We start from the raw sequence: 7317 nt of genomic DNA on the forward strand, positions 1-7317 counted from the left end.
TTGACTATGACATTAAAGGTTCCTTTTAATATGACCCCAATCCACCTTTCCAGCCTTCTCTCTCACTGATTCCCTTTAAGAACTTAAATTCGACTATTTGCTGGTTGCTGAGCTTGCTAGTCCTTGGATTTTCCACCTGGATTTATGTTGTTTTCTCTCTGAAATGCCCTTTCCTTCATCTGCATCTGTCAAAATCCTATTAAGTCTTTGAGGCTCTGCTCAAATGTCACTTCCATGAAGCTTTCTCTAGTCTGCACCCCTCCCCCTACTAAGCAGGATGTAATATCCTCTCTGAACCTGTATTGCACTTTGTAATTTTCTTGTAGCATTTACCATGGTTTCATTAAAATATATATATTTTTTTCCTATTAGACTAATCTGAAGGGCAAGAACCATGTCTTATGCCTCTTTTGTATTCCCTCCACTTACTCTCACAGCTACTTTTAACTTTATTTACTTCTACAGAATGACACAGGCCAATTTGGATAATATCAGCAGTTTGCCAGAGCAAGAGCTGGGGGTAAATTCTTGCCCTTACTAGAACAGAATCACCAGGTGCCTCTTCCCAAAGAAGTCTCTGCATTCTTACCTGCCTAAGAAGTCCTGGAGTCTGATGTCTCCCCTTTTTCAGCTGCTGTTACCTTTCCTTTAAAAAAATCCCCTTGTTTGATTTAGGAAAGAAAAGGAAAAAGGAGTAAAAAAAATGGAAATGAGAAAAGAAACCGAGTCATTCTACTGAATTTTATCCTTAATAGAAGGAGCTTTCATTTTTGTCCTGTGCCCTGCTCATTGGTATTTCTTGTGCAGGAAATGCTAATTGTGAGCTGGAACTGTACACAAATGAAGTTTATTCAGAATAAATGGGGAAAGGTTGACCCTTCCTTTAAGGCTTTGCTCACATTGTTTCAAAGCTCAGTTTAGGTGGCTCCTTGTTCATGAAGACTTCCATGATCCTCTCTTATCCTTCCCTCCACTTCAAGGGCTGCCTCTCTTCTCAAGTTTTCTTAGAGCAATTTGGTTTTCTCTTTTACCCCATCACATCCCACCTTCTACTGTACTTCCACATGTGTACATAGTTATCCCTGTTAGGATACTGCAAGCTCCTTGAAGGCAGATATCGCATGATAGGTCACCTTTGGGTCCCCAGTGCCCAGAAAAAATACCTTAAACAAAGCAGATACTTAACATTTGTTGCATTGACTTAACACACATGGAGTGAGTCAAATTGGAAATGATATATGATCTCAAACTGTCTGGGTCCCCTATAGCTTAAGTCTACCCTGATCTTTGATCTTGCTTTTCTGTTTTATACCTGAGATCCTGATGCCACCACAATACTAATCTGTGCTTCTGAATCTTAGGAGCTTCTTGTCCCCCTGGTCCCTGATTGCTGGTTTCCTTTTTCAAGCTGCTCTAAAAATAGACTTTGCTTTTCTCAAATGATCCTGTCTTTTGGCTGTTCTCTTGCTAACTTTTGGATACCACTGCAAATGGACCCTTCTAGATCACCATTATAATTTACAGTGTGGGGAACTCCGGGCCCTTACACAGGACTAAATAGGAGGGCAAAATCTTGGTTTTATTCCATGCTGACACCCCCTTCCCCAGTTATCAGGCACCTAACAGCTGTTCTAGGTATTCTTCAACTGTAGGCGTTTCATCTGTGCTAGTTAGTGACTAAGAATGTGACCCTCTGGGATAGGATTTCCACCTTTCAGAGGAAAATTCCTGGCTATGAGCCCAGCTGGAAGCCCCTATGGAATCAGCTAGTGCTGATCGATCAATTTGTTGAAGGACTATTGGATCTGGAGAAAGATGAATTGGTGCAATTGGAATTGATGGATAAACTGCTGGAGCTCATTAAACTGTGTGCCTGGATTGAGATTTGCTTCACTTCTCAGCTAGATTGATTATAGCCTCACTAGGGTCCATATCCAGCCCACACAAAGTTCATTAACCCCCACCCTCTTGACTGAGAAGAGCTCCTAGAGTTCAGGATTGAATGGTCCACGCTGACACTGACTGAATGAATCAGGGACCTTGCTGGGGGGGGGGGGGACACGGTAGGTTCCTGGAGCACTGCTGGCTAACTACTTAATAACACAATCCAGAGTTAGAAAGGTAGAGAAAACACCAGAGCTCATTATAAACGGGGATTCTATCAGAACAAAGCCCTTCTCTACTCCCCTCCCACCAGTTCAGATCTTACCTGTCTTATGTCATTTGAGCTCATATTGGTCCTGGGGGAAACAGGGGCCTCTGCAATATTTATGGACTTGTACTTTGCTAGTAGGAGCAGGCACTTCTTCAGCCTTGCACATGCTATGAGATTGTGAAGATTATTTGATGAATGATCTCTTAGGTTGGGACCAGTATATTATGTAATCAAACTATTGTGGATTGGCCCAAGGGAGCATGCTTTGAACATTTTGAATGTCACTCAATGATACCCCACTTTTGGTCACCATGGGGATGGATTGACTTATCCATCATAACTCAGACATTGCTTGATATTCAGGAGTAGTCATGTTGAAATCTGCTTATTTTTGTCAGAATCACAGGGAAGGAAGACTCAGGGCTACCAGTCAGTTTTTTCCCAGAGTAGCAAATAACTCTTACAAATCAGTATGGGAAGTTTGAGGATGTGTTTAACAATAGAGTCAGAGGTCTTGCTGTCCTTGGGGCTGTTCATGGGGAAAAGCATTTTGCTTAATACTCAGGGCCCTCATCCCTTCATGCTGTTTTGAATCTTCACGTGGGGAAGGTTGAAAGTAACAGACCATAACAAGAAGCCCATTGCACTAGGCATTAGAATATATAGATTCTCTCCCCACTTATGCATTGTGTGATATAGGGAAAAGCATTTATTTTCTCTGATCCTTAGGTTCATCCTTTGTGAAATAAAGGAGTTACACTAAGTAATCTCTAAGGTAGCTTTCAAAACATGTAATTCTGTGATTCTAGTAAAAGCTCTTGGATTTGGGTAAGAGGTGACTGACATAAAACATTTATTGATTCACCACCAGGACACCAGAGATGTTATCAGTACTTGCTGGCATGAGGAGATAAGTTGGAAGAGAGGACCTGGCAGGTGGCACATCATCTTCATGCCCTCAAGCTGTTAAATACATTCCCCTCTCTGATTCTTCAAAGTTCAGCTCAAGTATCACTTCCTTTTATATGAGGCCCTTCCTTATCGCACCAGCTACTAGTGATTCCTCCCTCAATACAACACTGTTATTTTCTTCTAGATAGCTTATCTGTGCAGTGATTCAGATTTTGAGCAATTTGAATTGCCATAGCACCCTTCTTTCCCATTTAGTAACCAAGAGGTGAGAAAAGACTCATTTTAGTTGATAGAATTAAAGCTGCTTGAGGTCAGAGACTATTTAACTACTTCATATCCTTACAGCCTAGTACAGTGCCTGGAACATAGTAAGTGCTTAATAAAAGCTTGTTGATTGATTTCAACCATTGAAGTGACCCATGGAAGACACAGTGTCAGCCACCATAAACACATAACTGTTTCACAAACAGGTAATGCTATTAGTTGGCAGCTACATGGCACAGTGGATAGAGTGCTAGGTCTGGAGTTAGGAAGACTCATCTTCCTGAGTTAAAATCTGGCCTCAGACACTATCGTGTGACCCTGGACAAGTCATTTGACCCTGTTTGCCTCAGCTTCTTTATCTGTAAAATGAACTGGAGAAGGAAATGGTAAGTCATTCCAGCATCATTGCCAAGAAAACCCCAAATGTAATCACAAAGAGTTGGAAAAAACTGAAATGATTGAACAATGCTATCAGCACCTGGGAGCTGTCCACAAATAAACCTTCAGAAAAATGAAGTGTGTATGTGAGAGAAAGGGCTGGTCCCAAATGCTAGGACTCCAAAGGACACTGGCAAAATCATACTGACTGAGTTAAAATTGAAAACCATCAGTATAAACTCAAGTCTCTTTGGATACCCAATTTGTGGAGTTCCTTCTTTTTAAAATGTACATAGATGTTTTATTTAATAAACTAAATATTTTATTTGAAACATCATTGAATATCAACATGAACAACTAAACTTAGTCACTATTTACATTTAAATTAATATCAATTCATAAAATATAATGTAGGAGTTTTTCTTAACCTTATACTGGGTTGTCTTGGTTTGAAAATCAGAAAGTGTCATGTTATTCACCTATAATCTTCCCTCTGTCCTCTGCTCACTGATTACTCTTCATATTAGTTGCACTAATAAAGGACCATCTGACCTTAAGCAATGAACCCCTCATTAACTAAGATACTACTTTTTTGAGCTTTCAGATCAGGTCGGTCTGTCCTCATCACAGCCCACACCATGGGCAGGGTAGGGAACAGTACTTACCCAATAGGTCACTTTATTTTTTTTTCTAGATGTTTTTATTTTTTATTTATTTTAAAACAATTTGCCAAGACTGGAATGAGTGATAAATAGAAGGCACAAAAATTTTGCTGTTTTTTTGTTTTGTTTTGTTTTTTTACAAATACAAACTAAAACATGAAAAAAACTCCCTACTTCAATAAAATTTTTTTTCCATAAATTCAGGAAAAGCATTTAAAAGAGTTGAATTCTACACATTTAAAAACCTATCTCACAATCCAAAATTCCAAGTGGTAAAAACAGTAGTTTAGAATTCATTTTTATGTGATCACATATCAAAAGCAAAAAAAGTTCTATGAATACCCTTTATTCCGTTTTTTAACCATGCCATAGGGAAAAGTGTGACTGTCAATTTTTCCAGTGGCAACAACTCCAAACCAGAGAGTAGTCATGGCCCTCAATGAACAACTGGAGTTTTTCCTGCCCTCAAAATGTTTGCCAAATCCTGGGTTTCTGGCCGATTCTTGGAACATGTGAAAAAGGAAAAAGAAAATTATTCCAATATCAGTTATAAGCAAAAGATATAGTCCTTTGGGATAAAACCGCTGTTGTAAAAAAAAAAATCTAGTCCGTATATTTGAGGTGAGCAAGGAATTTCAGTTTTTCTTCTTTTAAAATCGACTTTTCCTAAAATATTGTTCCACAAAACTGGAATTGGGGATGCGGATGTATGGGGGCAGCAGGGGATGAAAACAGCACACACAAAAAACCATTAACACAAACAAAAAAGGGCCTGAAATTGTATCAAATGTAGGCAGTCTATATAACAGGCTAGGGTCACATTCCAATATATCCAAGGCTGAAATTCACAACGCTGCAGGAGCAAAGGTTTGTGCCATCACGTGAAGATTTGTGTGCCAAATTCACTGACGCGGACCAATCCCCCTTCCAGCTCCAAATCCTGGTTTCTGGGACATTCCTCCATAGGGAGGACCTCTTATTCCACCACCTAGCCCACTTCGTGGGACTCCTGGTCCACGTGGTCAGTTATCTCAACGGTTGCCTTCTCTGGATGCTCCTGTCTTCTTTTCTTCAACATTCAAACGCACCTCACCTCTAAACATGATGGGCCTGCTGCCAAGGATCTTCTGAACTGGCTCCGGGTCATCAAACACCACAAAACCAAAATTGGGTAGCTTCCCTCCATTTGAACGAAACACAGAAACTTTGGAAGAAATCTTTTAGTTCTGCTATGTCCACATCATGTGGAAGATTTACACCAAAAAGCTGATGACTGTCTGGATATCTCACAATTCTCCTTGTATCCATATCACCCTGTTCACCACCTTCACGAATTGGTCTGGGTCCCCTTTGGGGTGGGATATTAGTTCGTTGTTCCCTCCCTCTCTGGTCCCTCTGGGGCCTCTGTGGTGGTGTCTGAGATTCCGGTTTTGATTCTGGGCGAGCCTGTGAAGCTGGTACTTTAACCACATGGGGTGGAATCCCAGACATTGGAACAGCTCCACTAGGTGGAAGGTTCTTACTGGTCACAGATGCCCAGGAAAAGGTTCTCAAGTCCTCCTGTACTGCTGGAGCAGAATCCGCAGGCACTGGAGATGAGCTCTTTGGAGTCTCTTCAGAAACAGGCTCTTCCAAAGCTGGTTCAGACTTTTCTTCATGAATTTCAGGTTCAGCTTCTTGCCCAGGCTCTGGTTCTGGTTCTGGCTCTGGCTCCACAACAGGATCCTCTAGGTGCTCCTCCAGGTCATTGCTGCCAGTCTGGTCATAAGAAGCCCCGGAGTCATCAGGGACTCCCTCCGGGGTCTGCTGCCTTTCCTCTGGTTCTTCTACTTCCTCCTCAGATTCTTCTTGAGGTTCAGTGACAAAACCACCAAAAACCTCATCTCGGTACCGGAAGATGTCATTATGAACACAGAATTTGTTTGCAACAGAACCCTCTGGTGCAAGTACAAATGTCTGCATGAATCTTCGAAATGCTTGGTTATTATTAGACAGCAATCCCATCATCTGGACCACAACACCATCATTGAGGGTAGCATGAGCATCCACATGATGAATCTTAGTGTGACAATTTGTAAAGTTTTGGGACATCACTTTCCAATGGATTTCTTTTTGTCCATAGACAGCATCAGCTGGTTTTCCATTGGAATCCAAATGTCCATGAACGTAAGATGAGTTCTTTCCATAAAACCTATGCAGCATGTCTGGTGCCTGGTTCAAAAGAGTGTAATACTGTCTCACAAATTCCTGCCCAACCAGCAGGGGACTTGGCTTCTCCATAACCATCTCTTTGGTCAACTGCAACCTGCAAGGCTGAGCGGGAGAGGAAGAGTCTTCACTCCGAAGCAGGCTGGGTAGCAAAACTCTCACGCAATGGCGTCCGCCCAACAGGTCACTTTAATAGAGGATCCATTAGATTTCAAGTTCTGAGTTAAACAGGAAGAATTTTCTCAAATAGTCCCATTTCCATTATTTAAAAGTCTAAGCCCACAGAATCACTTTTTGTCAAGCTATGTACTGAAGTTTTCTTCTTTGCTGAGAGCTATAATCCCAATTTGAAATGACTAACTCTTGATAACCAATTGATTTTTTTGGGTTCAATTTAGATGGACTAAAAAAATTATAGATGTGAGAATTGGGAGGGACTCCTAATGTCTTCTGGTCCTAGATTTTGCTTTTATAATGAAGAAAAAAGATTTTTCTCATTCATTGAAAATCATGGTAACAGCATCAGGCATTTCTTTCTAATAAATTACATATATAATTCTTCTTGATCCAGGAAACTTCAATTAAACCATAATGCAGTATTGGGGGAAAAGCTACCAGTAATTGGTGAAGGCTATTGCAATGGATTAAGTTTTGCATTCTTATGTAAGAGGTGGAATAGTGGATAGGATATCTGACCTGGAGTCAGAAAGATGTGGGTTCGGGGCGGAGTCAAGATGG

General features: G+C 40.9%; 1 pseudogene; it reads right to left on the bottom strand.

The window, feature by feature from the left end:
- Window positions 1-5066: 5066 nt before the first annotated feature.
- Window positions 5067-6741, bottom strand: LOC138173234 (ras GTPase-activating protein-binding protein 1 pseudogene; annotated as a pseudogene).
- Window positions 6742-7317: the final 576 nt, after the last annotated feature.

This window comes from Petaurus breviceps, unplaced genomic scaffold, assembly GCF_028583685.1.
Source record: "Petaurus breviceps papuanus isolate PSGF00001 unplaced genomic scaffold, PetGlider_PUasm1.0 129, whole genome shotgun sequence".
Classification (NCBI taxonomy): Eukaryota; Metazoa; Chordata; class Mammalia; order Diprotodontia; family Petauridae; genus Petaurus; species Petaurus breviceps.